Genomic DNA, 19983 nt, shown 5'->3' on the forward strand with positions numbered 1-19983 from the left:
CGGAGTTGGAGAAAAGACAAGCACGCTTTGCATCTTTGAGACTTTGGCGGGGTAGGTAATAAAACCTAAGTGTTTGCACCTGAGTTTGCGCGCACCAGCACGCTCTTGGAAAACAGAATGCAGGAACTAGAGGCAAACCAAGGTTTCTGACACGAACCCATTTATTATTATTATGCTGGCCTGTGCATTTCCTAACAAGGACTGGAGCAGCCTGCCTGGGCATTTGGAGCCTCTCCCCTAATGGGCGCTCCATCATCTATATACTCCAGGAGCTGCTGTGAGTCTGATTGCGAAGGAGAGGCCAAGGTCACAGGCACCTGCCTCCTAAGAACCTTCAGGTCTTTCACCTGTCAGGCAATCCACACTCAAATCAAAATCAATCTCCTCCAGGATATCAACCTGAGTTGATCTGGGTTATTTACTTGATAGGTGTTTAGGCATGCTTGGTATAAGCAGGTCACACAGGGAGGGGGGACTAAAACGATAGACAGAGGTCATGCCTCCAGGAGCTCATAACCTAGTGCACAAGCAGGGTCTACACACCAGACACAAACTCTAAGGACGGTACAAAGCTGCCTATGACAATATGCAGCCTTATACGGAGTGTGGGAAGGGGACACAAGGGGCGTGGAGAGGGGAAGGAAAGGCAACATTTAGTTCTAAAATCAACCGTCATCTCTTCAGTCACTGGACTTTGGGGAGGTCTTTTGGGAATCAGCCTTTCCTCCATCAGAATCCCACATTTGGGGACTCTGCTGACTGCAAGGTACTTTCAAACACCAAGGTTAACTTTTAAAAACTACCCCGTGGAATCTGTGAAGAAGAAAAAACAGTAAGGGCACAAGGGGAAGTGTTTGCTGGTAGGAGCTGACACTTGGTAGTTGACATCAAAGATCTACAAATTAGTAGGTGCCTGTTCTGTTGACTTTTCTATTCTTAACTTAATAGTTTATTTAACCGGATCCCTTAGAGGCTGTTAAACATATCAAAGGGAAATTTGTAAGCAAGCTTTGGGGGGAGGGGAGGGAATGCTGAGCTACAGAAATTAAGAGGGCACAAAAGAGGCAACCCCTCAGCTAAATTAACAAACAAGGTCCAGAAGCAAAGTGTCCCCACCGCCTGGCCCATTAGCCTGGTGTAAAAGATATGCGATGAAACAGAGACCAACCAGGACCCCGGGAAAATGGTGATAATGGCAGATGCCACATAATATGTTAAGGCTGTGAAAACAGGCCTTGTACAGTGCTGTAACCTTAGCAGTAGCTTCCCATTCAATCTACAGGGGATGGGGGGAAATTTAAGGTCTGGGTACTATTCCCAAGGCCAAGATTTGCAGTGAATAAGGTTAATATTAGAATCTAGATACTTTATCAAATGTAGCAACATTTTATGTTTTAACTAGAGATTTATCCTTCAAGCTGTTGTTTAATTTTCACTGCTAATTCCTAAATGGCTCCGGGCCCAGATTTGGTTAATTCAGCCCCAAGGGAATTATTACACAATCAGGGTCGTGAGGGGAGTGGAGTGTGAGGTAATTAGGCGCCCATACAGGCATGTGCGCTGAACTCTCACACTCACTCTTGGAAAAGCGGGGAGAGTGGGAGTTATCTTTCTGGTTGGGCTCTCCCCCTGGTCCCCAAGACTGGCCTTAAGGCTGACATAAGCTCTGGACCCCGAGCCAGCTGGGTCTGTTCCCTTCTCCGGCCCCCTCCGCTTCCTCCCCGCAGCCTCCGGTCTCGGGCAGGAAGGAAAAAGCTTGGATTAAGTGGTGAGCTGCCCGCCTCTAAAAGGACCGGGAGGCATTTCCAGCCTGAGAGCCGGAAAGCTCACGGCAATCTTTGGCCGTAGCCACGTGTGGCGGAGAACATGAGCGGTACCTGCAGGAACGGCAGGCGGCCGGACTCTGGCGCCAGCCCCGACGGTGGGCCCGCCATCTCCGCCCGGCCCGCCGCGGCCTCACCTCCACCGGGGCTGGGTTAACCTCCTGGCGCTGAGGGGCGGCCCTGGCGTGCGCCCGCCGGGAGGAGGCGGGAGGCGGCGAGGGGAGGACGGCGGCACCTGCCGGAGACGCGCGAGTGCCCCGGGCTGGGAACGCGCGCCCGGGGAGGGGGGCGCCGCCGCCCCTGGCGGGAGCCCCGCGTCTCAGGATGGCGCGCGGGGCACAGGGTCTCTGGTACGGCGGGGGCGTGGCCGCCCTGAAGAGAAAGCAGAACCCCAGCAACTCGGAAAACCGCCCGAATTCTGATTGTGCATCCGGGCTCCAGTCTCTCGCCCGCCGCGCAGGCCCCGGTCACCAGCAGGTGGCGCCCTCCCCAGCGTTTCCTCCCCGGGCCCGCGTCCCGTGTCCCGGGAGGCCGCGCTCGGGGTCCCAGTCCCTGGCCCAGCCTTCGGTGCTGAGTGCTGTGTCCTCTGGACCCCGACCCTGCCCCGCGAGCGACCCTGGGCCGGAGCGCGCCGACTGGCAGCGCTGGCTCCAGATCCCGCCAGCCGCTGGCTGGGAAGTAACCGACCGAAGGGCAAGGCTTCCCCAACAGCTTCCAAGCCCTGCTCTCCTGGCACCAAGCGTGCCACCAGGGTTTTACGAGACGTGGGACAGAGAGGAAGGTGCAAAGTTCTGGGTCACAGTGTGGTTGGTCCAAGGGTGCTGTTTTCTGTGCTCCGAGCCATGGGCGGTCATTCAGGCTGCAGACCCTGGCCACTGAGTCCGGACCGTCCTGGTGTTGGTCAGTCCAACGCCTGAAATTCTTATCAGTCCTTCAGTTCGTGCCTGTTTGGTGCCTCCCAGCACCATTTATTAAATAGGGATTCTTTCCCCAGTGTATGATTTTGTTTGGTTTGTGGAAGATCAGATGCTGAGATGAGGCTGGTTGCATCTCTAGATTCTCCATTCTTTTCATAGATCTATGCCTCAATTTTTGTGCCAATACCAAGGTGTTTTAATCACTATAAACTTGTAGTATATATAACCTGAGGTCTGGTAAAGTGATGCCTCGGGGTTTGTTTTTAGTAGAGTATCACAAGAAAAGCAGGCACCCAATGTAACCTGAAACCAGTAACAAGTGAACAACCACACACCCACAGGAGAGAAAAACACAAATTGGGGTTGGAGCAGGGAAGGGGAGACAAGAGGGAGGGGGTCGGTAAGCTCTCACCTAACAGGCTGGGTGTAGGAGTATGTGGCTCACTTCTTGGGTGAAGGACTCAACTATAACTTGGACCTTACCTAAGAAACGGAAGCATTGTGACCTAATTGTTTGTACCGTCGTATTAATCTGAATTAAGAAAAAAAAAAAGACATGCAGAATGAATCAAAGAATTCCTGTTCTTGGAAAGTTTGCCTTCTGGTTAGGAGGTATACATAGGTGCACATGTGCAAAACAATTTCTAAAAAGCCTCACTGTGTTTTATTATTATTATTATTGGAGATTCATTGAGGGTACAAAGAACCAGGTTACACTGATTCCAATTGTTAGGTAAAGTCCCTCTTCTATTTGTGTCCAGCCCCCAAAAGGTGTGTCACACCCTGTGACCCCCCACCCGTTCCCTCCTTCCCTCTCTCTGCTCTCCCCTTCCCCTACCCCCACAGTGTACTAAGTCATTAAGTGTCCTCATAGCAGAATTGAATACGTTGGATTCTTGCTTCCCCATTCTTGTGATGCTTTACTAAGAATAATGTGTTCCACTTCCATCCAGGTTAATATGTAAGATGTAAAGTCTCCATCTTTTTTAATGGCTGAATAGTATTCCATGGTATATATATACCATAGCTTGTTAATCCATTCCTGGGGTGGTGGGCATTCAGGCTGTTTCCACATTTTGGCGATTGTAAATTGAACTGCGATAAACAGTTTAGTGCGAGTGTCCTTATGGTAAAGGATTTTTTTTCTTCTGTGTAGATGCCCAGTTATGGGATTGCAGGATCAAATGGGAGGTCTAGTTTGCGTTCTCTGAAGATACTCCATACTTCCTTCCAAAAAGGTTGTATTAGTTTGCAGTTCCACCGGCAGTGTAAAAGTGTTCCCTTCTCTCCACATCCATGCTAGCACCCCAGGAAGAATGGCCTACATCACAAAAACTCATTGGCTTTTTAATAAGAGAAATGGACCTGGAACTCATTCGTCAGGGCCCTTCCTTTCTAGATGGGTCCTTCTAAATTGGCTAGCCTGAGGCCTGCAGGAAGCTGCAAGCTGAGATACAGCTCAGGTTCCCCACCTTTAGCCCAGTGTCCTTGCTGTCCTGTTGTCCAGGCTCATGCTGGGCCTGGCTCGCTCACACAGTCTACCTGTGCTCAGAAGGCGCCAATACCACCAAGAAGGAGAAGGAGTGGCCTTTTTAGGAGATGGGCAGTCATTGTGAGCAGAGAATTTCCTGTTTAGTGCCTCTTTGCAGTATTTGTTGCCCAGACACATTATAAACCGCATTCTCTTTTTGTTTCTCATGCATCCTGCCGAAACTGGTTGAAACTTCTTTGCCCAGGGATTTAACACATTCTGAACAGCCCCCTCCTGGGAGTTCAGGTAACCCGACTCTCCAGTCCTGGGTGAGTTAATGAGGGTGGAGGCTGCACATACTTCAGAGACCACATGGTCTTCAGAGGTTCTGGCTGGGTGGCAACCTGTGTGACCTGGGCAGTCACAATCTTCTACTCTATTTCTTTTTCATTTATCTGAACCAAATTCCTTGTTCACATCTGTGTAGGTGGATTACAAGACCTTCACCCCTGCTCACTGTGGTTTGTCTTTCCATTGCAGTGGGAAAGAGCCCAGAGAACCAGGGAGTCAGCTGTTAGACACCTCCCCCAAGAGGCAGGGTATGGGCCCCACTGATTCACCAGACACCTGGCCTGATGGAGGGGGCATGGGGAGACTTTTGACCTGGGCCCTGGCATGGCTACTGTTACCTATTGTAGCCTCTTAATGAGCCTGGGCATATCTTCATCTACAAAGTGACTGGTTTGAGCAAGTGCATCTTGACACTCCTCCCAACCCCAAATCTCACTGTCTGGCTTTCCAGAGACCATGCCTTTCAGCAGGCAGAGCTTTGGGAGCACTTCTCCCGTGCACAGGTGTTGCCCTGATGAGGGCCCTGACCCCAGGAAAGCACGCGACCACCCTGAATTCCTTTAAGGACAATGAGCACCACAGCCCCTTCCTCAGTCTTACCCTGAACCCCACTTTACTAAAAAATGTGTCTAATCGTGAGGGTAGGAACAGCATCTCTCTAGTTAGCAGCTGAGCCCTCAACACTTGCCCTAGCAGACAGCAGACATTCAGTGAGTGCTGCTGAGCCAGTAGGGAAGGCTTACCTAGTGCCCCACATCCGTTTCCTGTTTCCCAAATCCAATTTAACTTAGTTTTCACTCTGTTATTAAACCATTGTCAAACATCTGGCATGTGCCTGCCACTCCTCTGGCTGTATTTTATGGGGATGGGTAATGAATTGAGCCTATATATAGTTTGCAAAATGTGGAACACACGTTAAGATGCATGGCACTATAGAAATGAAAGATATTTTTATCTCCTCAGCATCATTCCGCACAGGATACAATTCCCTGGCAGTACTGTTTAAAAACAATAGACCTGTTTAGCCCTGACACACTCATGCATGCAGGGCACTGGGTATTCAATTCACATGGGAGCGGCATTATCTGTCTCAGCAAAGGCCTGAAGAGTGTGTAATTTACAGGAGAGAAAAGGCATAGGAAGGATTCTGAGAGGAGGTGGCAGTGCCCCCGTTCCTTGAGTCATTGCTGGCTGAGTGCACAGGCCAGAGCTTCATCCAAGCTCCATGACAGCACCAAGGCAAACTTCAGCATCTCTCTTCGGGTCTTGTGTCATTCTGGAATATGCCATGTGCTCTTTCTGTGTATATGAACAGGCTAATTATGTGGAAAATATTGGAAGACAAAGTGGAATTCCAGTTATGTGACTCATCTGTGGTATTCAAAAATCTTAGAAATTATACTGTGTTGATTCTTTTCTTCCATTCTTCTTTTTCGTAACCCTCCCCCTTTTCTCATAGTTTCCCCCCCACACCCCCCAAGCTTAAGTTATAAATGAGTCACTTTTATAGCAGCCGAGGCAGCAGTAGATCTCATGCAAGGTCCCTTTAAGCTTTCCTCTTAGATGACAAAATTTTCTTTCCGTTATTATTATATATGGTTTTATTCCATCCTTTCTATCTTCAAATAATAAAATTATATATAAGGATATATAAATATAAGTTATACATCTAGCACACAATGTGAGCATATACAACGTTTCATATGTGGGTATACAATGTACACACACATCAAAGTTTTCTGTTACCACATCAGCAATGTGCTTCTGCCCAAACATTCCAAGGCACTCAGCCCTTGACCAGATTTTCATCATCTGTACTTGAACTTATAGCGTCCTGAATGCATTGCCTACTCTATAGACTAGCAACCCCCCTCTCCACTCTCTAAGCCACCGTTCTACCACCTGTGTCTACTGGCAACTCAGTCCTGTAATTCCTGCTCTGTACTTGAATGTGGATGGCCTCACCCTAGGCTGCTCAGACTGGCATAACAATTCTGAACAACAGAAATTCCTGTCCTCACAACTCTAGAGGATAGAGGTTCACGATCAGGCATGGTCAGGTTTGAGTGAGGGCTCTCTTGCTGGCCATGGACAGCCACCCTCTCACTGTGCACTCACACAGCCTTTCCTCGAGTGTGACATCTCCTTTTTCATCATGTTAGGACCAGATTAGGAACCCATCTTTATGGTATTGTTAAATCTTAATCCCCTTAAACCCCTAGACCCCCACCTCCAAATATGGTGGGTTAGCACTTTAACATATGATATTAATTGATTAATTTATTGATTGAATGATTGATTTTTGAGACAGAGTCTCACTCTGTCACTCTGTCTGTAGAGTGCTGTGATATCATAGCTCACACCAACCTCCATCTCCTGGGCTCAAGTGATGCTCTCGCCTCAGCCTCCCAAGTAGGTGAGAGTATAGGCACCTGCCATAATACCTGGCTAGTTTTTTTTGTATTGTTATTGGAGTCTTGCTTAGGCTGAACTTAAACTCCTGAGCTCAGGTGATGGAACTGTCTCAGCCTCCCAGAGTACTGGGATTACAGGCATGAGCCACCACACCCTGCCTTTTTTTTTTTTTTTAATTGAAACCGAGTCTCACTCTGTCACCCTGGGTAGAGTGCAGTGGCATCTTCATAGCTCACAGCAACCTCAAACTCTTGGGCTTGAGCGATCCACTTTCTCAGCCTCCTGAGTAGCTGGGATAGCTGGTACTACAGGTGACTGCTGTAATACCTGGCTAGTTTTTTTCTATTTTTAGTAGAAATGGGGTCTTGCTCTTGCTCAGGCTGGTCTTGAACTCCTGAGCTCAAGCAAACCACCTGCCTCAGCCTCTCAGAGAGCTGGGATTACAGGCATGAGCTACTGCACCCAACTAACATGAACTTTAGAAGGACACACTTCAGCCTGGCCCCTAGATCAGCGGTTTTCAACCTGTGGTTCGTGACCCACAGGAACTGTATTAATGGGCCGCAGCATTAGGAAGGTTGAGAACCACCGCCCTAGATAGAGCATAAACTTTTTATCACAATACGTAGTGCAGGGCAAGCCAGTACCTTTCCTGACTCACTGCCAGGTCCTTCCTTCACAGACCACTCCTTAATCTGCCGACTTCTTCTTTACAGATCAGAGACGGCTGCCACTCTCACTTCTCCATGACTTTCTTACACTTATCTCCTGGGCCCCCCATGCCTTTCCCCATTCACTCATCCCTTTACCTATAAATCAATGCTCATTACCTAAGAATAGACTGGAATTTGATCCATGTGAAGTTTGCTTCATCTCTCCCTTTGCTCAGTCACAAATTAAGAGTTTATGCACCTAGATTTCCACAACATTCTTATAATCGCTTTCTACATAGTTGTTAATATTACAGCTATTTTCACGGCTACCTTCTAGACAAGATCCCCAAGGGCAAGGACCATGTTCTGAAATTTATTTTTGCAAATCCTGGAGTATATACAGTTTAGGGACAGAGTGAGACTGTTTCTGGCATATGAGGTTAGACAATTAAGTTCACAAACTCACCCTAGAAAAAGTGCTACATACCTCATTGCTGAATATCACTATGGCCGTCTTCAAAGTGCTCCCTTGGGAGCTGTGCACTGATCCAGTGCCTAGTGCACTCTTCAAAGCAATTTTGGAATTCTTTTTCTGGAATGTACATTAGAGCTGTCATTGTACAAGGTCTGACAATTAAATTCAAAAGTGCTATGAAGGGTGGAATAGGTGCTGGCATCAGTGCACAGGGCATACCTAGAAGGTGATTGCAGTGAGATTCAGCAATGAGGTATGTGGCACTTTTTCTAAGATGAGTTTGTGAACTTAATTGTCTGACCTCATATAGTAATTATGGGTAAATGGTGTTTAAGTGAAATAAAATCCAGCTAAAATTCCTGCTGTCCTTACAGTGACCATCTAGTCTTAAGGTTGAAATTCTCTTTCTTCTGATCCCTTTTGACCCCACTAGATCCAGAAATTCCATATCCATCTTCTGGAACTTGATGTAAGATTTCTGACTATACATTTTCAACCGAACCCAAGTCTTAGGCAAACGTGAGAAGTGTCACCCTCAATCTGTGCCAATCACAAGATTTATACAAAAACTTAACTCCAGCTCTTGCATTAAAAACACACACACAGCAACCTTGGCTATTCATATTTCTTAACTGCACAATCCCAAATCAGTTGAGAAGTTATCACACTCCACAACAATTATGCAGACACAAGTTCAAAGTAAGCGAGGAAAACCAACATTAATTTTTTCCACACTCTGTCCAAGTTGAATTAAGTGGATGGTTCAGTGTTTTTCTGGGGGTTGTGTCTTTTCTCTGCCTTTTCCAGCTGCTGCCTGTCTGAGGCTATGAGCAGGCAGAGGGAGAAGACGCCCCTTCTCCCCCATCTTGCATTTGTGCCAGCCCGGTATGGCCCCACTTGGTTTTAATTTTAATTTTTGTATTTGTTCAGATAAAAATAGAGGATACAATGTGACACAGTGGTCCTCAATGTGGGGCCCCTGGGCCAGCAGCATCAGTTTCCCCTGAGAACTCGGGGCAAAACAGATTCTCAGGCAACACCCCACAGACATCCTGCCTCATAATTTTTGGGGTGGGGCCCAGATACCTGTCTTTTATCAAGACGTCCAGATAATTCTGACGCATGCTCACAGTTGAGAACCACTATTATTGAAGACCCGTGCGCCATTACCCAGCCCAATAGTTATCGAGCTGTGTCTAATACTGCTCTATCTCCCCGCTGCTTCTCTTCTCATAGGATTATTTTGAAGCAAATTTAGATATCATATACTTTCATCCATAAGTATTTCCATTGGCAATAAGGTCTTTTAATATGGATGAAAATAATGCACTTTTGTAATACACATTTGTTAGATATGTGATTTATCCTTAGACCAGACATCTTTAGAATATACTCAACGGCCTTAATATGGTAGCTTTTGGTCAAAAAAGACAGTTCAACTGGATAATAGTGAGAACGATCCTTTTTCTTTTGGAGATGAAGAATTTTATTACATTAAAGAGGATGAATCTGGTTGTTATTAAAGGATGAATCTGACAGTCTGAGTCAATTGTTATCATAGAGTGCCACAGACTTAGAGGCTTAAACAACAGACATATTTCTCACAGTTCAGGAGATTGGAAGTGCTGCTGGCTGGTCTCTGGGAGGGGGGGACACTCCTTGTTCTGAAATGGATACCGGCATCCTCACATAACAGAGCAGAGACAAGAAGTCTCCTGTCCCTTCCTATAAGGGCACTAATCCCATTCATGAGGCCCCACCCTCATGACCTAATCTCCTTCCAAACACACTACATCCTAATACCATTTCATTGGGGGTTAGCATTTCAACACATAAATTGAGGAGGGGGGGAACCAAAAGATTTAATCCATAACAATGAGGAAGAAAAATAAACAGCAAGGAGCAAGTCCCAGCTGAGGCCCTGATGAAATGAGGCATGTCTTCACCTTGAAAGAGACGGACTCCTTACCATTTGTGAAAGCATTGTGTTACCTCCTCCTCACAGGGTATATGGTCTGATTGTTTCCCCAGACTGGAGATAGATGCACAGTATCTATCTGTATTCTTCTGCCTAGTTTTTGCATCTGTATGGAAATTGTCTAGAGTTAAAATTGCCACCCATGACCTTGACCTGATATTGTCTGAAAAATATAGGAGTAAATCTATGATCTGCTCTTAACACTGAACATGCTAAGACTCAAGGTAACCAGTCCATCTCATCACAGGGCTATGTCATCGCCTGGTCCTCTCAAGTGCTGCTGTACTCACAAAGTATGTACTAGACTCTAAGAAACTCAGGAGAATCCTTGCCCCCCCCTTCAGATGTCTGTGTTAAAAATTGACACTTGCACAGAGCTTGATTTGATAGCATTATCTGCAAAGTGTCAGAAAGGGGTGGGGGATCAATACACTTAATTTACTTGGAATAATTCATTGCCTAACAGGAGTTTTCAATGAAGGCAGACAAATTCCACACTCAACTAACTCATCCCCCTGGATGAGAGGACTACAGTGAATCCATCTTTATTAGTGAAACTGAGTTTCTCACTTTCTCTAGTAACTCCCTTGAGCTTCCTTTCCTGCGATGGGGTGCTGATGCCATCAGCCAGATTTCAAAGTGGGGGATGGTGGGCACCAGCTGAATGCCCCTTGCTGAGCTGCTGAGCTGGTTGCTGTCCTGACCTCCCCTTGTTAAAATTGCCCCCATGACCTTGACCTTGGGCATGTGGCTTGCTCAGAGGCTATTAGTGGGAGCTACGTTCTACCTCAGGAGTAAGTACAGAAAAGTACAGAAAGTTTTCTTGTGCTGGAGGGTGGTGGTGATTTTCCTTTTCTTTTAATGCTATACTGGAAAACCTTTTTTGTAAGACTAGAAGTTAGAAATATGGAGGAATTGTACGTGGCAGCAAGGAGAATCTTTGAGATGGTTTACTGAAGCCATAGAATCCCTGTGAGGTACACACCTAAGAGGCACCTTGTTTAAATGGCTTCACAGCAATCTCTCATCTTCCCCCTTCATTGCTCTGGGGATGTCTGCTGAATGATTTGAACTGGAGTTGGCCCTGTGTTAGCAGTGAGAGCCCATGAGTCGCCACTCTTTGATAGGGAGTCCTCCCTTTGAGAGGATAAGACTGTGTCTTTCCTTATTAAGACACAGTCATTGCTGGTGAGTGCTTGGCCCAGTGGCTTCACATTGATATAGGACAGGAAGGGGCCAGGGACAGGAAAGCCCAGGTCAGGCAGCTGAAGGAGCTTGGGAGGAGGGATGTAATTAGAAGGTGCCTTCAAATAATTATACAATTACTACACAATTAAGAAGTGCCACTTTCTACTTTAACTACCTGAAATTCAGAGATCACCACAATGGGCTCTCTGCCTTCTCCCTGAAGGGGACCGCAAGGGCACAGAGAGACAATGAGAGCCTGTGGGGGGCCAGGAGGGTCTGGAGAGAGGAGTCTGAAATGGCCAAGAGGTGAATTTCCATTCTCATTTGTCAAACTTCTCACCTTCCTGTGCCTCATTTGAATTGAGGCAAATGAAGATAAAAAAATGTATCCCTCCACTTCTGCCTTGTCAGTAATCTGGTAAACAAATCAAAATATAAATCTCTGTAAACATGTTCTATCATCTGTTAAGACAGGGGGACTGAACAACAAACATTTGTCGAGTGTGTACTTTCTCAAGGCACCGCAGGGGTGTGGGTGGGCTCCTGGCCGCACTCTCAGGCTGAGGCTGCGTATGGGTTGAGCACATACCTTTATGTCAGGCCCTTTAAGTGGGCGGTGGCGACGCAGAGATGAGAAAGACAAGTCTTCTGTCCTCAAAGGCTGTGTTACGGTGCAGTGAGACTGAGAGTACAAGCTTCGGAGGGCCCCGAAAGTGATCCAGCAATACCGGTATCCTGGGAAAGGAACCTTGCTATGCGCTGGGAAGACAGAAATGGTCCACAAAGGGCCCCAGGAACAGGTTTCAAACCTGACATCCCATTTGTCCTACTTAAACGAGGGCCGCTGACACCCACTGCCTCCTTATTCTCCTCGGCACCTTCCACCTCCCAAAGCACGAGAAAGAGAGCCCAGGAGGAGAAGCAGCGTTGTGGGAACAGAGGAGATTAATTCCTAATTTTGATTTCCTTTGAACCATTTTTACTCGACTGAGTCAACTTGCTGGGGAAGATGATTCATTACTATCTATTTTAAATCACGATCAGGAAGCACAATGACACCCCAAAATGACAGAGAATGTGTTTCAAGTGAAGAAATCTTAGTTTTTTAAACTTTCTTTTTGAATAATTTGGTTCTTCCTAGTAGAACATAAGGGAAAGAAAAGGCCTAAAAAAAAATTGTTAAAAATTTCACCACTGGGGATGGAATTCATATATTTCTTATGTAAACAAAACCTAAACTAGGCTATCTCATTTTGAAAAAAAAAAGTACTGTATTACGTGGCATTTTAAGTAAAATGTGAATATCTTCTTTCACTCGCCCTCCCCCTGGATCAGCTCCTGGGGTAACCACCACTGGCACCTCACTGGTCTTTTCTTGAGTCTTTGTGTCCATATGGAGGAATAAATACCTCTATACACAGGCAGAACTGAAACCACACATGATATGTATTATTCTGCAATTACATCTTCTTTGAATTTAACATCTCTCACAGGCTTTTTAAATGATAGTCTGCTTTAATATGCCTGAAGGAAACATAAATTGAAGACTTCATTTTGCTGTGTGCTCTCATTTCCAAGGGAAGACTTGCTCCTCTCATCCACATGGGACCCAGCCTCCCAGAGAAGCAGCGATTACTGCCCCAGTCAGGGAAAGGAGGCGGAAGGGGGAGAGTGAGGGTGCAGCAGTAACAGGAGACACAATGAGTCTCCAGGTTCTTAAATTGGCCCACGTAGAGGAAATGGAAACAGGACAACAAGTGAATTCTCGAAACTTTGATGCAAACGATGATCACCAGTCCTCAGGGAGTAAGGCAGTGCTGACCTTGAACTAATTGCTACCACGCCCACATTTGGGTCACTTTCTACATGCAAAAATCTCCAAGTATTTTATTAGTTTTTTCCACCACTGCCTTTGGAAGAGAGGAAGCCCAGAAGGAAGGCAGGAAGGAGAGGAAAGTTAGGTGTGACCCACGCTCTCGGCAGCCTTGCCGTGGAACTTTATAAGCTTCTCTTGTGGAAAGCTTGGAGGTTCCAGAAGCACACAGACAGAGCAGGAAAAGGTTTATTCTGAGTTTGCAATGTGCTCATCCCTCCATACTCAAATCCTGCCACTCTGGAGTGAGAAGGTCTTGGGTGAAGCATTCTTTAGTTTATTTGATTTTAGACCCAATTAACCAGAGACCTGCTATCCAGGGAGCCCATCTCTTACCCCCTCTCCATCTCCCAAAACACAGGCAAATTATACAGAATTGGAGTCATTTGTGTGTTAGAGAAGGAGATTAATTTTAGCGCAGTTGTAGACACAAACAGAACATCCAAGTCTTTGGTGATGGTTCACTGGATGCCGGAGAACACAAGAAAAACCACTCACTACTCAGGGCATCTCTGGAAACTGTCTGGGAGAATGCTCAGGGATCCGGTTAAGAAGTTCTGAGTAGTCCCATCATGTTGAAGCTGTTTAGCGCACACAGAGCAAAAAGCCTTGGCGATCACATCAGTCAGATTCCTGCCATAAAATAAGGTGCTCCCAGATGGGATTCCAAACACAGCTTCATAAAGCGACTCCGTACAGAGGTATGTGCATGGTAAGGAGACCAGTAAGAGCTGAAGTTGAGGCACTTGGGGGTGAGGAACAGTGTAAGCCTTTACCAGCCCAGCTCTGGGGGAGGGAGAGAGGGGCCCGTGGAGGAGCTGGAGACACTGGGAAAGGCTACCTGGCTGGAGCCAGAGTCCTGGTGAGACTGGGTCCAGCCAATGCCAGGACCCGGCACCTCCCAACAGACAGGGAGCAGCGGAATAAATCCTCCTTCCCTCCTCCTGCGTTCCCATCTCTCTTGGCAACTCTGGATGGCTGAACCCAACTGGAAGTGAGACACAAAAAGAATCTGGATGGAATTCCATAGAGTCATCATCTCAGGACACAGAACAAAGTGGACATCGTCAGAGAATGAATTTCGGTGGTGGTGGTGCGAGGTGGGGCAGATACAGAGAACAGCCATTGTTTCAGTCTAGTGGAGATTCAGATGAGATTAAAGGATATCAGGACAGAAACTCGGCAGAGTTTCATAAGGCTCAGGAATAAATTAAAAGGGCAAAGAAAATGCTGTCCATGTCACCCCAGTGTCTCCAGAGCTTGAAGGCAGCAGACTGAGCCACCAGTCATGGAATCCGCAGAGTCCAGCCCCTCTGGGGTTAGCACCGACAAAGACTGCAGGTGGGAAGAGCAGTCTGGAGCTCCTCTTCCCGCCCCTCAGGAGGGGAGACGGCTCCAGGGAGATGGGAGGTCTCAGTCTTTTTATTTACACACTTTTATGAGATGTGCATTTTTATTCATTATTTGTCATGCAAGCAAAGTGGAAGAAAATTGCTTCAATTATAAACAGTCAGGCGTTTACTTTGGGAAGCACAGAAGTTTAGACTTAGTCCCAGACCCAGAGATAAATGAGGCCTGGCCCTTGCTTCTCTGAGCTTATGTTCTGCTGAGTGAGACAGACTCGTGCGGGGCAAATTATCATTCAGTGTGGGGTGTGATTAGTGCCCTGACAGAGAACAGGGAGAGATGGGGGATAATTTTGTGAATGTTGAGGAAAGCAGAGAGGCATTTCAGCTGGGTCCTGAAGAAGGAGGGTGAGGAAGTGGGCCCTGCACACATGGAGGCTTCTAGGAAAGCCACTGTCTCCTGTCCTCAAGGTAACTCCAAGGCCTGGAGGTAGAGCAGGCATCTTGGGAGCCCGCAGCAAAGGCCCGTGCTCAGGATGGCAGGAAAGGAATGAGGAAGAACCTGGTTCATGATGACTTCCCTGAACAGCAACATCTGTCTCAAAATGCTCACCTCCCGACTGCTTGTTTTGTGGGAAAAGCGAAGTCCGATGTCGTGAGCCTCTGCGGTCTTATTTCCCCTCACAGGAAGCTCCGAGTCCAGTGCTGGGTTTGTGGTACCAGCTCTGTGGAATCACAGCATGGCCTCGTCTCAGGGCACCGCCCTGCCCATGTGGCTCCATCCCTGGACATGCGCGTTCCAGGGCAGACCTTGTATTGGGTGATCTCACTGCTTCTCATCCAGCTCTACCCCGGCTGGCCAGGTGACTCAGAGTGATTCACTTTCCTTTTCTGGGAATGGCATCCTTATTTAGAAAAATGGATTTTCTTAGAAGATCTCTGAAGGATGGTCAGCTCTATGGTTTCTTGATTTAGAGCAATTTATTAGGAAGACAGCAGGTAGAGAAGTGTGAAGGCTGCCCACAGAGGTGAGGGCCAGAGTTGGGGAGCCCAGGATGCGGCCGTTACACCTGGACAGGTAGGAGGCACAGAACTTGAACCAGCGCCACAGAGATGCAGAAAAGGAGTTGGTGGTGGAATCAATGGGTCTCCCAGATTGATGGGGCGGAGGCTGTGCTGTGTGAAGAAATTGCTGTTGGCTGACTCAAAAAATGAGTAAGACACAAAAGGTATAAAAGACTGGGTATTCTTCTGTACTACAAAAATTTTGAATAGATTTTTTGGAAAGTTGTGTGTGGCTTTATCTAACACTCTTAGGACGTCATAGATGCAGAAGCCAACGGCAATGAAAATAACTTCAATTCACGTCCCACGTTTCCCCTCCAGAACACAAAGCATGTTCATGGCGTTGGTATTACTGCAGTGCCTTTGCACAGCCAAGAAGGGAGGGAGGGAGTGAGTCATCCCTCTGGGTTAGCCAGGCAGTACCGGCCCAGGGAACAGACCTGCTCAGAGCAGCGGCAGAGCTGGTGCTGGACATTCAGCCAGGCTCACCCCAACCTGGGGCCCTCCGGCCAGGAGATGGGAGCAAAGCTAGGATTTGGGTCTGTTCCCCCAGCGCATTAACAGTTCCAAATGCACGCTCTGATAAATGGTCTTTCCACCTCTTACTGCACCAGTGTCTCTCAGCTTTTGTAATTTCTACCTGGGAAAAGGAGTCCCAGCTTTGGTCCCCCCAAACCCCACCCCACCCCACCCCCGCTCCAGGGATGCTGGGAGGCCACTGCCATCCCTGGGGGCGATTTTCTTTTAGCTGGCTCTTTCGTTTTGCTTACCTGCCTGTCAACTTTGCCTTTCAGAAAGTTCAGGTCTCTATTCTTTTTTAACCTACATTTCAATTCAGTCCACTTTCAGTCACAATTCCTTCTCCAGATCTCTCTTACAAACAATGGGCCATAACTGGTATATTTTCATCCCAAAATGGCATCCAAACTCGTTCTGCAATGCCGCCAAGCCAGCACTTTCAGAAGCATCTGACGATATTAATTTCAGTCTATTTCCTGAGGTTTGCAGGAAACTAAAATGTAGAAAGCGCTGTGGCAAAAAATTAAAGCTTCATGGAAAAAAAAAAAAAGAAGATTGACAGGAAACGAGGCTTCAAGAGGACAGCTTGCACAGAGCAGCGTGGTCCTCTTTACTGCTGTCAACATGCGGGCAGGGAAACAGCTCCCCACACAGCCCTGGGCTGCAGGTGCGGCTGTGGGGCGAGCGCACAGAGGCTGAGCCTGGGTCCTCCAGACTGGGTTGTGAATCGTGTCCAGTGGCCAGACTTTTCTGTAAAAACAAAGTTGCATCAAATTTTTGTCCAATTAAAAAAATATCTAAAGAGATAACAGGATCAATTTTGCTAAAATCTGTGATTATTTTGTTCTGGGTTCCTTTTTTTATGTCTTTCGATCTGTTTTAAATTCAGGACTTTTGGGAAAGAAATTCCTGCTAAATCTTCATGTGGTATGATGACTCTAAGCAAATTCTCCTGCACATACTGTCTTTCCTGGGAACAGCAGCTCTGTCTGGGGTCCTGACTGTTGTTACCTTCCCTGGCTGGGCTCTGGGGGACGGGCTTTTCCTGTTTCTCACCAGCTTGTACAAGACTGCTAGCATTCCCACTGGCAGGCCCCTGGCCTTAGGAATCTCCAGGAATAATTAACTAGTTGTCATCCCTGTTACCCAGAAAGCCTTGAGGGCAGGAGGTGGGGACAGACACTGGCTGCTCACCTCCACTGAGAGGGAATCTCTAGAAGGGAGGCCACCTGCGCTCTGTTTTTCTCAGCAGTCTTTGAAGTCAGCAAAGGGGGTTGACAAAACCTGGATGTGCTTGTGGGTCTGTGAATTTGTATAGACTGTGGGGACACCTTGGATTATAGAGAAAACCTAAGGAGTCATTATGGTCAGTGTAAGAGGCATTAGGACTGAGAAGTTGGCTGGACTGTCTGAGGGACCGTACTGTCCAGTGGGTGAGTCCAGAAAGTAGTTTACTAAGGGAATCTGGGAAAGGGCCAAATGGAGACACAGCGCAGCTTGGAGCCCTTCTGGTCCTCGCTGTTTTACGGCCCAAGTGAGACTTCCCTTCCTTTTCCTTTCAGACCCCTAAGTGCAAGACTTGCCCAGATGCCGTGGTGGAGAGTGTGAGGCCCATCGTGATTTGTTGTTACTGAGACAAGGTGAGAGATGAGGTGGGGAGAACACAGTCCCACTTCACTCCTTGCTGTGAATTTTAACAGAGACAGGGGATCAAATTCAGCAAACACTGAGGTCTGCAGCGGCCCCTTTATATTATCTTTTTCAAATATCACAATGTTCATGTACGGTCTGTGACTGTTGTGACCTCCAGGAATGGATGAGGAGCAGGAGCTGCCGAGTGAGTGATTAGCCCAGGACCCAAAGTGGGGGACGGGGAAGGGCTCCCAGGCTGCTCCTCAGGAAAGAGCTGATTCATAGCACATTAAGCTACAGACTCTGTTGGTTCTTGTTATTCTCAGGTCAGAAGCCAGGTAGATGGTGAGGTGTAACAATGGCAATTGGACCCGCTGAGTGAGTGATGGCGTGAGAAAGAGACTTTGGGAAAGTCACCTGGATCCCTACAGCCTTTGTTCCTTTCCACTGTGGGCCCAGATTGTGACACTGCAGTCATCTGGATCCTGACACTGCCATGGAAAACCCAATGACGTCTAGACACAGGGCTGGGGCACTGGGTGGCCCTACCAGTGTCTACAGGGTGTGGGAGGTGGGTCACTTTGCTGAGTAGTGGGGCGTTTGGACCTTTGAACCTTTAAGACTCTGGTGAGTCATGGCAGGTGCACCATTCCTGTGCTCTGGTCCTGCCTCCATGCTCAGGATCTGGGACATTTAGGCCTGGCTTGATGGTTATTGGCACTGATTTGTTAAAGGCCATTAGGAGAGAAAATGGGAAGTTTTTTACAAGCTAAAAAATAAGTCTGGGTTTGGCCTATTAATCTGAGCGTAGTAGACAGTTTTCATAATTTCAACGCCTATATTGTCAGACACACAAAGGCGTTTGCTCGATCACAAACACAGTAAGCGCAGTTTGGGAGCATGAGCAGCAGGTGAGTGAGGCAGGCGAGGCAGCTGGGAAAGTGTCGGCTGAGTGTTGGAGAAGCAGCTCAAGAGTCTGAACACCTGAAGACCATAGTTCATGAGTTATACTTAAAAATCGCTAAGAGAAGTAAGTTTAAGTGTTCTTGCAGCACACACAAAAATGACAAGTATGTGAGATAATGCTCATGTTGTTTTTTATTTTTATTAAAATAAAATGTAGAGACGGGGTCTCCCTCTGCTGCTCAGGTGAGAGCTACTGAGCACCTTGCTCTGTTTCCAACCTGGGTGGGTTCACGGCTCCTCTGGCAACCTGGTCCTCAGTCCCCTGCTTGCCAACTTGGTGTGGGCACCTGATCTGTGCTATGTAGCACTGAAGCCCACAGCTCTGGGTTCTAGCTGTCCTCCTCTCCCAGGAGTAGCTGGGCATTTTGGACACAAAAAACACACATTTTTCATTTGTCAACTAAAAAAAATGAATGATTTTTAGAAGTTCATGTATTCTCTTTATTGGAGTCAGTTATCAAAAACCTGCCATTTTTATAGAAATACAAAAAAAGGACAAAATCTCAATGGAAAATGAACTTTTTGAAAACTGTAAACAAGGCTCAGAGCCTGTAGCTCAGCAGCCAGGGCACCAGCCATATACACCGGAGCTGGCGGGTTCAAACCCAGCCCGGGCCTGCCAAACAACAATGACAACTACAACCAAAAAATAGCTGGGTGTTGTGGCAGGTGCCTGTAGTCCCTGCTACTTGGGAGGCTGAGGCAAGAGAATCACTTAAGCCCAAGAGTTGTAGGTTGCTGTGAACTGTGATGCCATGGCCCTCTACCAAGGGTGAGCTAGTGAGACTGTCTCAAAAAAAAAAAAAAAAAAGAAAAGAAAAGAAAAGAAAAGAAAAAGAAAACTGTAAACAAAATACAAATATCTCAGTTGCTTTTTTTTAAAATTTCAAATTATTGTGAGGGTATACACAGCCAGGTCACAATTTTTGAATTGTTAGGTAAAGTCGCTCTTGAAGTTGTGTCTCATACCCAAAAGGTGTTCCATACACCCCTACCTTGTGCCCTTTAAGGGGGAGCCACCAATACCCTCTCCTGTCCCCACTCCCTTCTTTCTCTTCCCCCCAACTTGAATAGAATTAAGCTTTTCTCCTAGGTGGGCATGTGTTAGATTGTCTACGGGCTTCATAATAAAATTGAGTACACTGAATACTTGCTTTTCCATTCTTGTGATACTTAACTGTTTTTCAAGTCCATCCAGGTTAATAGGAAAGATGTAAATTCTCCATCTTTTTATGGCTGTATAGTACTCCACAGTATACATATACCACAGCTTGTTAATCCATTCCTGAGTTGATGGGCATTTAGTTTGTT

This window comes from Otolemur garnettii, unplaced genomic scaffold (genome assembly GCF_000181295.1).
Source record: "Otolemur garnettii isolate 467f Iridium unplaced genomic scaffold, OtoGar3 scaffold00097, whole genome shotgun sequence".
NCBI lineage: Eukaryota > Metazoa > Chordata > Mammalia > Primates > Galagidae > Otolemur > Otolemur garnettii.